The sequence below is a fragment of the Nelumbo lutea genome, chromosome 2, assembly GCF_056320005.1.
Source record: "Nelumbo lutea isolate HS-2025 chromosome 2, American lotus-T2T, whole genome shotgun sequence".
In the NCBI taxonomy this organism is placed as follows: domain Eukaryota; kingdom Viridiplantae; phylum Streptophyta; class Magnoliopsida; order Proteales; family Nelumbonaceae; genus Nelumbo; species Nelumbo lutea.
The window spans coordinates 38,296,956-38,307,207 of record NC_142685.1 but is presented as its reverse complement, the minus strand read 5'-3'; the positions used below and the strand labels follow the sequence as shown (position 1 = coordinate 38,307,207).

The following is a 10,252-nucleotide window of genomic DNA, read 5'->3' as shown; positions in this document are numbered from 1 at the left end:
TAGATTTGACCCAGTCCATGACCCAACTTGATCCAAGGCTCAGCCCACGGACCAGCTCAGCCCGTGGCACAATGGCAGTTGAATTTTGATTGAACATGTTTAATTGTGAATTCATGGGGCTTATGTGAGTTGTGGGGTAAATAACTTGCTTCCTTGGTATTGGGGGCGGATTAGCTGGAGACAAAAACATAGGTCCACAATAATTTTGTCTCCAGTTCATCCGGACTGCTTGGTATTATTATATGATTCATGCAAAAAAAAAAATGCTTACTAATATTTTATTTTAAAATTCCAAAGGTTAATTTCATTCATCAACAAATAGAATACATCTCACCCCTAATAACAAGGGCAATACAAGGCGGAGAGGACCATGTACAAGTTCGATGCAAATTTTGCAGTTAGATGTGCAAATCTTGCCTCTCTTAATAGAGGTATTAGTGGATCGGTTTTGGGTTAGATTTCATCCAAATCAAAATCCATTAGGTAGATTGGATGTACCAATAAGACATATTGAATTTAGATGACTGGACGGACCAATGTGACATATTGGAGTGGACTTGGTCTGTATATATTGAATTTATATTGTATTGAGCCAATATCTAGTCCATTAATAGAAGATAATAACATAGTTGTCAATGGATCAGGTTTGAGTTGAAACCAATCTAAATTAGCAGGAATTTAAATTGATTGAACAGTCTCTGGATCAATTCAAAATGGTCCAAAATAGTCATTAGACTGAATTAGACCAGATTCATTTATAATAGACTCACATTGGACTGGACCGGGTTGGACCAAATCCAATCCAATTGACACTCCAATCTCTTAATATGAAGAGAGCAGTTAAGGATTTTTGGACTGCAATCCCCATCAGATACTTCTGCAGTCAAAGATGAGCGTATGGATACGGCAAATGGGAAAATAATTATTCTACAACAGAATTCAATGATCAGCAGAAACCCATCCTTTCAGAAAACTTCAGACCCCCGAGTACATAGGCCCAGCTTCCAAGGGAGACTCACCTAAAGAGAAATTCTCCAAAGTGGACTAAACCCAGCATTTGTGCTGCTTAAGGCTTTGTTGGAATTTGTCTTTAATTTAGGCTACTTTGTTTTTCATTAAGTCATTTACTCAGGTAAATGTATAGTCAAGTAAGTGTATTTATTCATGTTCTTTGATTTTACAGATAACAATGGCCCTTTTAGTCATAAAATAAATTGGATAATTCTGTCCCAATATATCGAAGTATTGATAATTTTTTGCATATAAATCTAAATTAAAAAAAGAACATAAACATATTAGTCAATGAGAACCAAAATCCTATTGATCAACTTTTCCACCTCTCAAATTCAAAAAAAAAATAAATAAATAAACCCTTAATAGCCCCAACTAGCAATTTCAGCCATCCATAAACCTGTTCCAAGTGTAACCGAGCTAATGTCTACCACTTTCGGATTCCATACAGCTAATACAGAAGCCATAGTAAGCACTGGCAGCATTCAATGTGTGCAATGCACAATCATCCATTAGTACATTATACTTAAAAATTCTTTCTTGGTTGAGAATACTAGAATTTTCGTAGTGCTAAAAATTTAAAATTTCCAAGACCACGGGATTAGTGGACCTACAACCACAAATTGATGTTAATAAATGAAAAAAAAAAAAAGATACAAGAAAAAGAAAAAAAAATGAATAAGATAAAAATAATAATGGTTTTAGATTTTAAAACGAGACCAAACACAATCAACCACATTGACTGGTAAAGTTTTCGGAGTCAAAAGCATACACTGAAATTGAATCTCACCTTCACCAATCTTTTTTTATTATTTTTATGGTTTTTAGAACCGATTTGGGAAACAAATTAGTCAGGGGTCCGGTTCATGGGTCGAATGGTCCGACTATTCAAATCAAACGATCGGCTCATTCTGACAAAAATTTTAAAAAAAATCAAAAAAAATCAAAAAAATAAAAAAATGGTCAAAACCATTGAATGGTTTGAATAATTTGACCACCTGAATCAACGATTTACTTTACTGACCAAATCAACATTTTTTAGTGAAAATCTGGTTTTGATGAAAAACAGAACCACTCACCTAACCGATTCCCGATTTTTCCAGTCCGATCCAATTTAAAAAATCATGATTATTTCTTTCTTGAGTTCGTCCTTAAACGCCATTGATCTTTGCAATATACAATCTCGGTTCAGGTCAACCTCTGATCAGAAACTGTTGATTTGGTCAATGACTTATGAAACTGAATATAGTTAAACGATTAGAATGCTTGATCCATCCAATGTGTCAACATGTTGGTCTTTTGTATTTATTTTATTTTAAAATTCAATATATGACAATATCACGGGTTTACCTATTGATTCATTGATTCAGAGGAAAAAAAATGCTTCAACTTCGATCTACAGAGGTTTTAAAACACTAATTATAACTGTGAAATTCATTATGTATTAGAATGATTCAAGAGATCCATGCGAGCACTGACAGGATAATCGGGTTATAAAACCAATCACAACTAGGGATAAAACTCAAATTGACCCGAATTGGTATTTTACACTTATTCGGGTTTGGGGCTTAGGTCAGGCTTATTCCAATTTTGACAAAAGTCAAATGCAAGCCTGTCCATGTTGCACCTCTAATCACAATTGAACACATGCAGGTGTTTCCATGAACTGATCACTGTCAATGTAGGCCCATGTGTATAAAACATTAGCGTACGTGTTCAATTGTGATACGTGTGTAGATGTTTCCATTGTTCGCAGAAGCTAGAAAGAGGCATTTTTACTTTTTCTTTGCCATATATATGAGCTTTAGAAATATAATCAGTAATTCCAAATTCAACATTTGACGAAATTGAGGTGGTAAAAACTAAAAACACATGATTTCTAAAATCGATTTGAAATGACCCCAATTCCAAATGTAGAATATTCCATCCACTTGAAATCATTAATGTTTTTGAAATTAGGCAATTAAATGTCTTCTTTCTCTTTTTTGGTAACAATAGGACAAAGGACCTAAGTTTGCCGGCCAAGTCTATTCTATTGCCTCTTGACTTGCAATTATGGTTGAATGTGTCGATACAGTTAATTTCTACCTTATCCAGTGGGTACCTGCCCTTAGGGTTTTTTGCTTGAAGGATGGTTTTGAGATTCTACAACTCATATAGGTATAAATAGGGTATGGTAGTAGACTAAACTTGACCTTCCCCAACCTGCATATTGTTGGAAAGCATATAAATTTTATGTATTAGGTGTTGAGTATAATAATATTTTGAAATTTATGTGAAGAATAATTGATAGTTTATATGTTTTTGCATGTTTTAATCAAATAATTGGAAGTTTTGTTGTTGGTTTGTGTTATTTTATTTATTTATTGCTTATATATAACAAAAAATAATACAAAATTAGTTGTGGGTTTTAATTCTAAACCCAACCTACCCTACCCTTGAATGCGGGGAGGTTAAGTCAGGGAGGGTTTTGCATTTTCATGTGTAAGGAAGATTTTGATTCTTAAAAACAAGCCCACTATAGGTTTTCAGTGGGTACGGGTTGCAAGGTTTATGGAGGCAGTAGGATCTACAATTTATAAAGCCGTTCCCAAACCCGTACCGACAAAGATAGGGTTTTTTGTTTGAAAGATGGTTTTGGGATTCTACAACTCGTACAGTTACAGGTAGGGTAGGGTATTAGGCTAAACCTGACCTTCCCCAACCTGCATATTGTTGGAAAGCATATAAATTTTATGCATTAGGTGTTGAATATAATAATATTTTGAATTTTATGTGAAGAATAATTGATAGTTTATGTTTTTTTACATGTTTTAATCAAATAATTGAAAATTTTGTTATTTATTTGAATTATTTTATTTATTTATTGCTTATATAACAAAAATAATACAAAATTAGTTGTGGGTTCTAATTCTAAATCCAACCTACCCTTCCCTTAAATGCAGAGAGGGTAGGGTCGGGCAGGGTTTCACATTTTCATATGTGCGGAGGGTTTTAATTCTTAAAACCCAACCCACTACAGATTTTGGGTGGGTACGAGTTGTGAGATTTACAAAGGTGGGTATGGCCTAAAATTTATAAAACCCGCCCCATTTCCATCCCTAATTGGCATAGATGTATCGGTGCTTTAAATCATATTCCTTTTCCATGATCAACCAAATCGGTGATTTATTGCAAAGGATGAAGAGGTGACTCCAATGGCATGAAATCTTAGGTAGAGTCCTCCAAGGATGATCCCTCTCTTCCACCTACTAAACCCTCCGCTTCTATTCTCTCTCGGCTCTCTCTCCTCTCTCAAATTAAACCAGTTTTGGATGTTTCAGTGATTGATGCAAACCTCAAGGTGAACCTACAGTTTTTTTTCCTGATGATATACTGGAGAAATCTTATGATATTCTACGTTGGGCTTTAATGGGAAAATGTATGCATGGCCGCCCTCCACTTCCATAGATTAAGGACTTTGTTTGCAAACCCTTTAATCTAAAAAATGGTGCTTAGGTAACTGCGATCAATTCAAAACATATTTTAATCAGATTTGCCGAGGAAGACAGTTTCCTTAAAGTTTGGTTGAGAGAAATTTTTAAAATCAACACTTTTGTTTTCAGGTTATTTAAAGGGGGAATAGCATATAAGTACAATTTTTTGGGTTTAATATCAATAAAAATAATATATTTTTAAAAAAAATTCAAAATCAGGTTAAATTTTTAAAAATAATATCAATAAATGGAAAAAATACTATTCATCTTCTTCTTCTTGCCATTTGTTCGCCGGAGTCGCCGTCTGTCACCACCGTCCGCTGCCGCCCACCGCACCTCCACCCACCTCCGTCTCCGCCTCCAGCAACGTTGTCGGAGGTGGCCGAAGGCAGAGGTGGCGACGGTGGTGCTGGTGCTTTCTCTATCCAATGCCGCCACCTCCGCCTTCGCCTCTGGCAACGTTGCCGGAGGTGGCCGGAGGCAGAGCTAGCGGCGACAACACTGGTTGCCATTACTTTGCCCGTCGTTGCTGCCACCTCTGCCTCCACCCACCTCCGGCAATGTTGTCGGAGGCGGAGGCGGAGGCGAAGGTGGCAGTGTTGGACAGAGAAACCACCAGCGCTGCCATCGCCACCTCTATTTCCGGCCACCTCTGACAACGTTACCGGAGGCGGAGGTGGGCAGCAGAAAATGGTGGTCGTGAGTGACAACAAGCGGCAGCTCCGATGAACAAATGGCAAAAAGAAGAAGATGAATAGTGTTTTTCCCTTTATTGATATTATTTTTAAAAAGTTAACCTATTTTTGAATTTTTTTTTAAATATATTACTTTTATTGATATTAAACCCCAAAAGTTGCCCTTATATGCTATTACCCCTTATTTAAATGGGTTCCTCTGTTGGGAACCATCTATGGTTCCATTTTGGATTAACTTCCCATTTCTCCTAGTTAATTTATTTTTACGTTGAAGGTTTTCTTTGGTCGATTGCTTTAGCAGTCAAACTTGTGTTGAAATTTGATGACCAGGCAGCCATAATACTTACCAGAACCACCACGGCTAGGGTTTATGTGGAATTGGATCTATTGGATCTACTTAAAAAACATCCAACCAAAATCTAGATTGGTTCAGGTCCTGATGGCTTCTGGTAGGAAATAGTTTATGTTGAGGGGAAATTCAAATTTTCAAGAATCTCTCCTCCCTCCCTTGTGTTCTTTGGATTTTATCTTTCCCTCTTCCCTCCTTTGAATGCATAAAAAGACTCATTGTCTCACATTGCTTGGGAAAGGAGTTGAGCTTGAGTGTATCTATAGACTTGCTCTATAGATGTTTACATGCATGTGACGGGGGTTGGGGCTATTTTTCACATGTGTGCATTGAGTTAGGCCGGGCGTGGGAACAGTATGGGCATATATGTGTGCTACACCAAATCATTTTAGATTTGTCTGTTTTAAATAGTTTGACTTTTGAATTTCAAATTTTATTTTTTCAAACATTTTCTTCTTCATTTTCATGTCTCTTAGAACAGGTGCACTATTCTAAATAGACATTTCTCTGAAATGACACTTCTGTGTCCATTTGAGTGACTATAACACTCTATAAAATAAGTGCTGGTCGACCCAAAAATACAAACGAATGCACTCAACACATTCTTTTCTTTTCTACCAATCATTCTTCTTTGAGTATCAATCTTTGTAATTCGCGAAGGTATGCAATACTACATTTCTACAAGTTCTCGATTTGAAAAATGATTATCGATAAATCGCATTCTGTATTCTTTATTATTTTCCAACAGTTAATAAGAATATCCTGAACATTGTGAAAACCGCTTTAAAGTATGACATTTTGAAGTTGTCTACCAGCACAATAAAGCCAACCGGAAATCCAGAGAAAAGCAAGTTGACGAGGAAAACAAAGAGAAGAAAGAAATTGAGAAAGGCAAGAAGGTTTATGCTCGAGTAAAGTTGGTGGTTCCTAATGAGGTCTCAATCCCAAAGATTTCCTCTGAAAACCCTGGTGGATCACATGATAGAACTGAAATGCAAATGGCGATTGTTCAGGTCATTCCTTCTTCCAATCAAGTAACAACCCTAACCACTGGGATTGATTACTAGACCGATATTGCTATGGTCGTTTCAGACTCTGAGGTTGATGAAGCTACAGTTTAATTTGCATATACCAGTTTCTACGGATGATTCCTTTATTCAGAAAGCCGCAGGCATAAAGGGAAGGTCTCCATTAATGAATTGAGGTCCTTCCGATCAGCTATTAGTGTCAAACTGTGTTCTCCAAACAAAGTACAGACAAAGTACAGACTGTCAGTCTGCTGAGCCTGATGCCGGTTTCCAACAAGTTAAATCTAAAAGCCAGAAGAAAAGGAAAGACTACAGTGTCCAAGTGAGTAAAAAATGGATAACTAGATGCCGAGGGGGTGATTTCGACTTCAGTCCAGCCACGCTCAAGCAGGGCACTGTTCGCGCATTTGGAGGACGCGCCACATGTCCTCCAAAACGTGTAAACGGCTGTAGCATGCGAGGATGCCTCATGCCATTACTTCTCCTCTTCTCTCCTCACCCTTGAGTGTCGCAAACTAAACATCCCTTCTCCCTCTTTCTCTCCCCCCTTCCACTCGATGGCGACTTAACAACCATCATTGCCGGCGACAAATAACCATCGCCGGCAGCGGGATCAACCTAAGCTAGTCAAGTCCTGGCACTAACAAGAGGCGAGTGGGGCGATATCAAGTGTGGTGACATGACCATCTCTTCAAATCTCCAAGATGATAAGCTTAATCGGAGGTTATGCTTTAGCCAATTCTTCTTCCTTACAGGCACGTCAGCTTCCTTGGGATGAAGCACGAAGTTCTGAATTCTCCGTAGAGCCACTTCCACAGTTTTACTGTCCGTATTTGCAAATTATAAAACATGTATCACAGTTTATGAAATGGGTGAAGACAGTATGTGAAGCCGCCGGTACTGAGATCACAGAGTTTGTAATTCACTTCGATTGGTAATAGGAATCCAAACTGGCATCAGTGTGTTCACACAATTGGTGATGCACTCTGAGTGGTGTTGGGAGTGCTAGCAGGCTCTATTCTTCACAGCATGATCCCTTTCGGCTTCTGCGATGGATCATCATCGTGGTAGACATATGCGAAGCCACCGTGCCGAGTCAAATCCATCCCGGCCATCTCATCTGATGAAGGAGGATTTGGTCTGATCGAGACACGTGGACATGACTCGGTATAAGTGACAGCTCGACATCAACAGTCCAGCACGTGGAGGTGATTTGGCACAAGCGACAGCTTAGCATGGTCGATCCATCGCAAAGTGACCTCAGGTACAAAGCGACACCTCGGGATGAGACCGCTTCCTCAATTGGTCACGGTCCGAGGAACGTCAAACCCGAGCAAGCGGATCCCCTCGGAGACAACTCACCTCGGACGAAATCACCTCGATGTTGCACAAGTAGCTCACCACTTGTAGCTCACTGTAGGGTAGCTCAGTACAGGATAGCTCGGCATCTCGCGGGAAGCCCCCTGCCTAACAAGACCGTACCTACCAAACCTGAAGACTGCAGCCACGTCCCTCATCTGGCGGCACCGTACCTGTCAGCCCCAAAGGTTGTATCCTACCTGGCGAGACCGTACCCTACAACGGTCACATTAGCTAGCCTGCCCTGAGTCCTAACAGTAACGGCCAGCCATTCCAAAATGTTACCTGACACCAGCTCATCGCCGCAAGGATTCGGGATCATTCTCACCAGACCTGTCAAGATGCCAGCATATAAAGACTCTGATCCCCAGGAGCCAAGGTATCGCATATTCACCACTCTCTAGTTTCCTCATCTTCTTTCTTGCAAACTCATTTTCTTCCAACTCGCAATTGTGTACTAACTTGAGTATCGAAGTGTTCCTGTCGGGTGAGCAACCCCAAGTTCCTTCATTTCTCCTCACGCATGTATCTCTTGCCCGTCGCCAGTTAGGAGCTCAGTCGCTTCCAATTAGGAGCGGCCGGATTGCGCATCGTCATCATCCTCACCAGATATCCTCCGCAAATTCAGTCTATAGCAAATTCAATCTATGTAGTGCATTGAACAGAGGACCCATGGTGGCACTGACCCACCCATTGATCACCAAAATCTGAATAATGTGAGCTGCCAAGAGCTTTCCGCCTCCGCTCATAGTCAACCCATATGGCCTCCCCGCTGCGTAGACCTCCTCGACATATGCCTTCCTTGCAAACAAGGCCGTGAATATGATCCCCCAAGCTCCACAGCCACCGTGCAACTATGCCGCCTCAAGTGGGTCGTCGTATTTGTACTTCTCGGCGAGCCTATTGCATTCAATCAAGAACCAAGCGGCGACGAACCCGCAAATGATAGCAGCCCACGGCTCCACCACTGAGCAGCCGGCGGTGATGACCGCAAACCCACCAAGAAACCCGTTGCAGACGTCGGTAACGTTCCAGTGTCCCACAAGCAACCTCTTCCCGAACAAAGTGGTCAGATCAGCTGTGCAACCAGCCAAGATCGTAGCTATTGCCGTCCAGCCAATGGCGCCCCACTGTCCATAGTAATCTCCCGTCGTATAGGGCTGCAATATGATCCTGAAGGAACCTGGATTAAATCCATACCAACCGAACCACAGCAGGAAGGTACCCAGCACGACCAACGACGCGTTGTGCCCACACAAAGCCACAGTTCGACCGGCGTGATCGAACCATCCAATTCTAGGACCCTCGATGAGGGCACCCCATAGTCCAGCAATACCTCCCACCAAGTGAACGATGCCCGATCCAGCAAAATCGATGACCCCGGAACCGAACAGCAAGTCGTTATCAGTCCTGAAGGCACTGTCCCAACCGTCAGGGGACTAGAACCAGTGAGAGACAATCGGGTAGACAAAACTCGTCAAGAGGGACGAGTAAATAAGGTAAGCAACGAACTGGGTTTGCTCCGCTATCGACCCACTAGTGATCACAGCAGCGACGACGGCGAAACTCTACTGATACAAGAAGTTGCCGTAGTCAAACGATGGCGAGGGAAACGCATTCATCCTCGCATCCTCGCATGAAAGACGTACGATAAAAAAACAGAGAGGGAAATCGTTTTGCTTAACTAACGGCGCAAAGCATCCTCGCATGCTTCAACCGTTTATACGATTTGGAGGACGCGTGGCCTCCAAATACGCGAACCACCCTGACTGAGGATGCCTGGACTACGGATGGTGGAAACAGTGGATCATCTTCTTATCAATGGCACTTTAGCCTCCAAGGTTTGCAATGAATTTTATAATTTATTTGGCCGTTGTTCATTTGTAACAATGCACTTTACCTACGTAAATGTTGCCCAGAAAATTTTTGTGGGTAGGTAAACTTACCTATATTCTTTTGATTTTTTTAATTAAATAATAAAATGATATTTTTATTTATAAAAAGTATTTATTAAAATGGGTAAAATAATCTTATCATGTTTTATAAAAATTTCTCATAGCTGAGAAAGTTAATTACATGGATAAATTTTATCAGGAAAATAAAAATAATTTTATTATAGCGCTCATTGCTTAATACAAAAAAAAATGTTGATCAAAAAGAAAAAGAGGTCTAAACATTCTCAAGTATCTAAAGTTATAGCCTCAACAGAAATGCCTTGTCATGGGCCACCTTTTGCAAATTTTGTACTTCTCAAAATGATGTGGTTGGCTCTGCCTAAACATTTGACGTCTCAGCTTGTTATGTGGTTGGCTCTGAAATAAGGTTAGGTTAAGG

General features: G+C 40.2%; 1 pseudogene; it reads right to left on the bottom strand.

Annotated features, from left to right (window-relative positions):
- Positions 1 to 6,647: 6,647 nt before the first annotated feature.
- LOC148869958 (ammonium transporter 1 member 1-like) lies at positions 6,648 to 9,725 on the bottom strand (annotated as a pseudogene).
- Between the last annotated feature and the right edge of the window lie 527 nt (positions 9,726 to 10,252).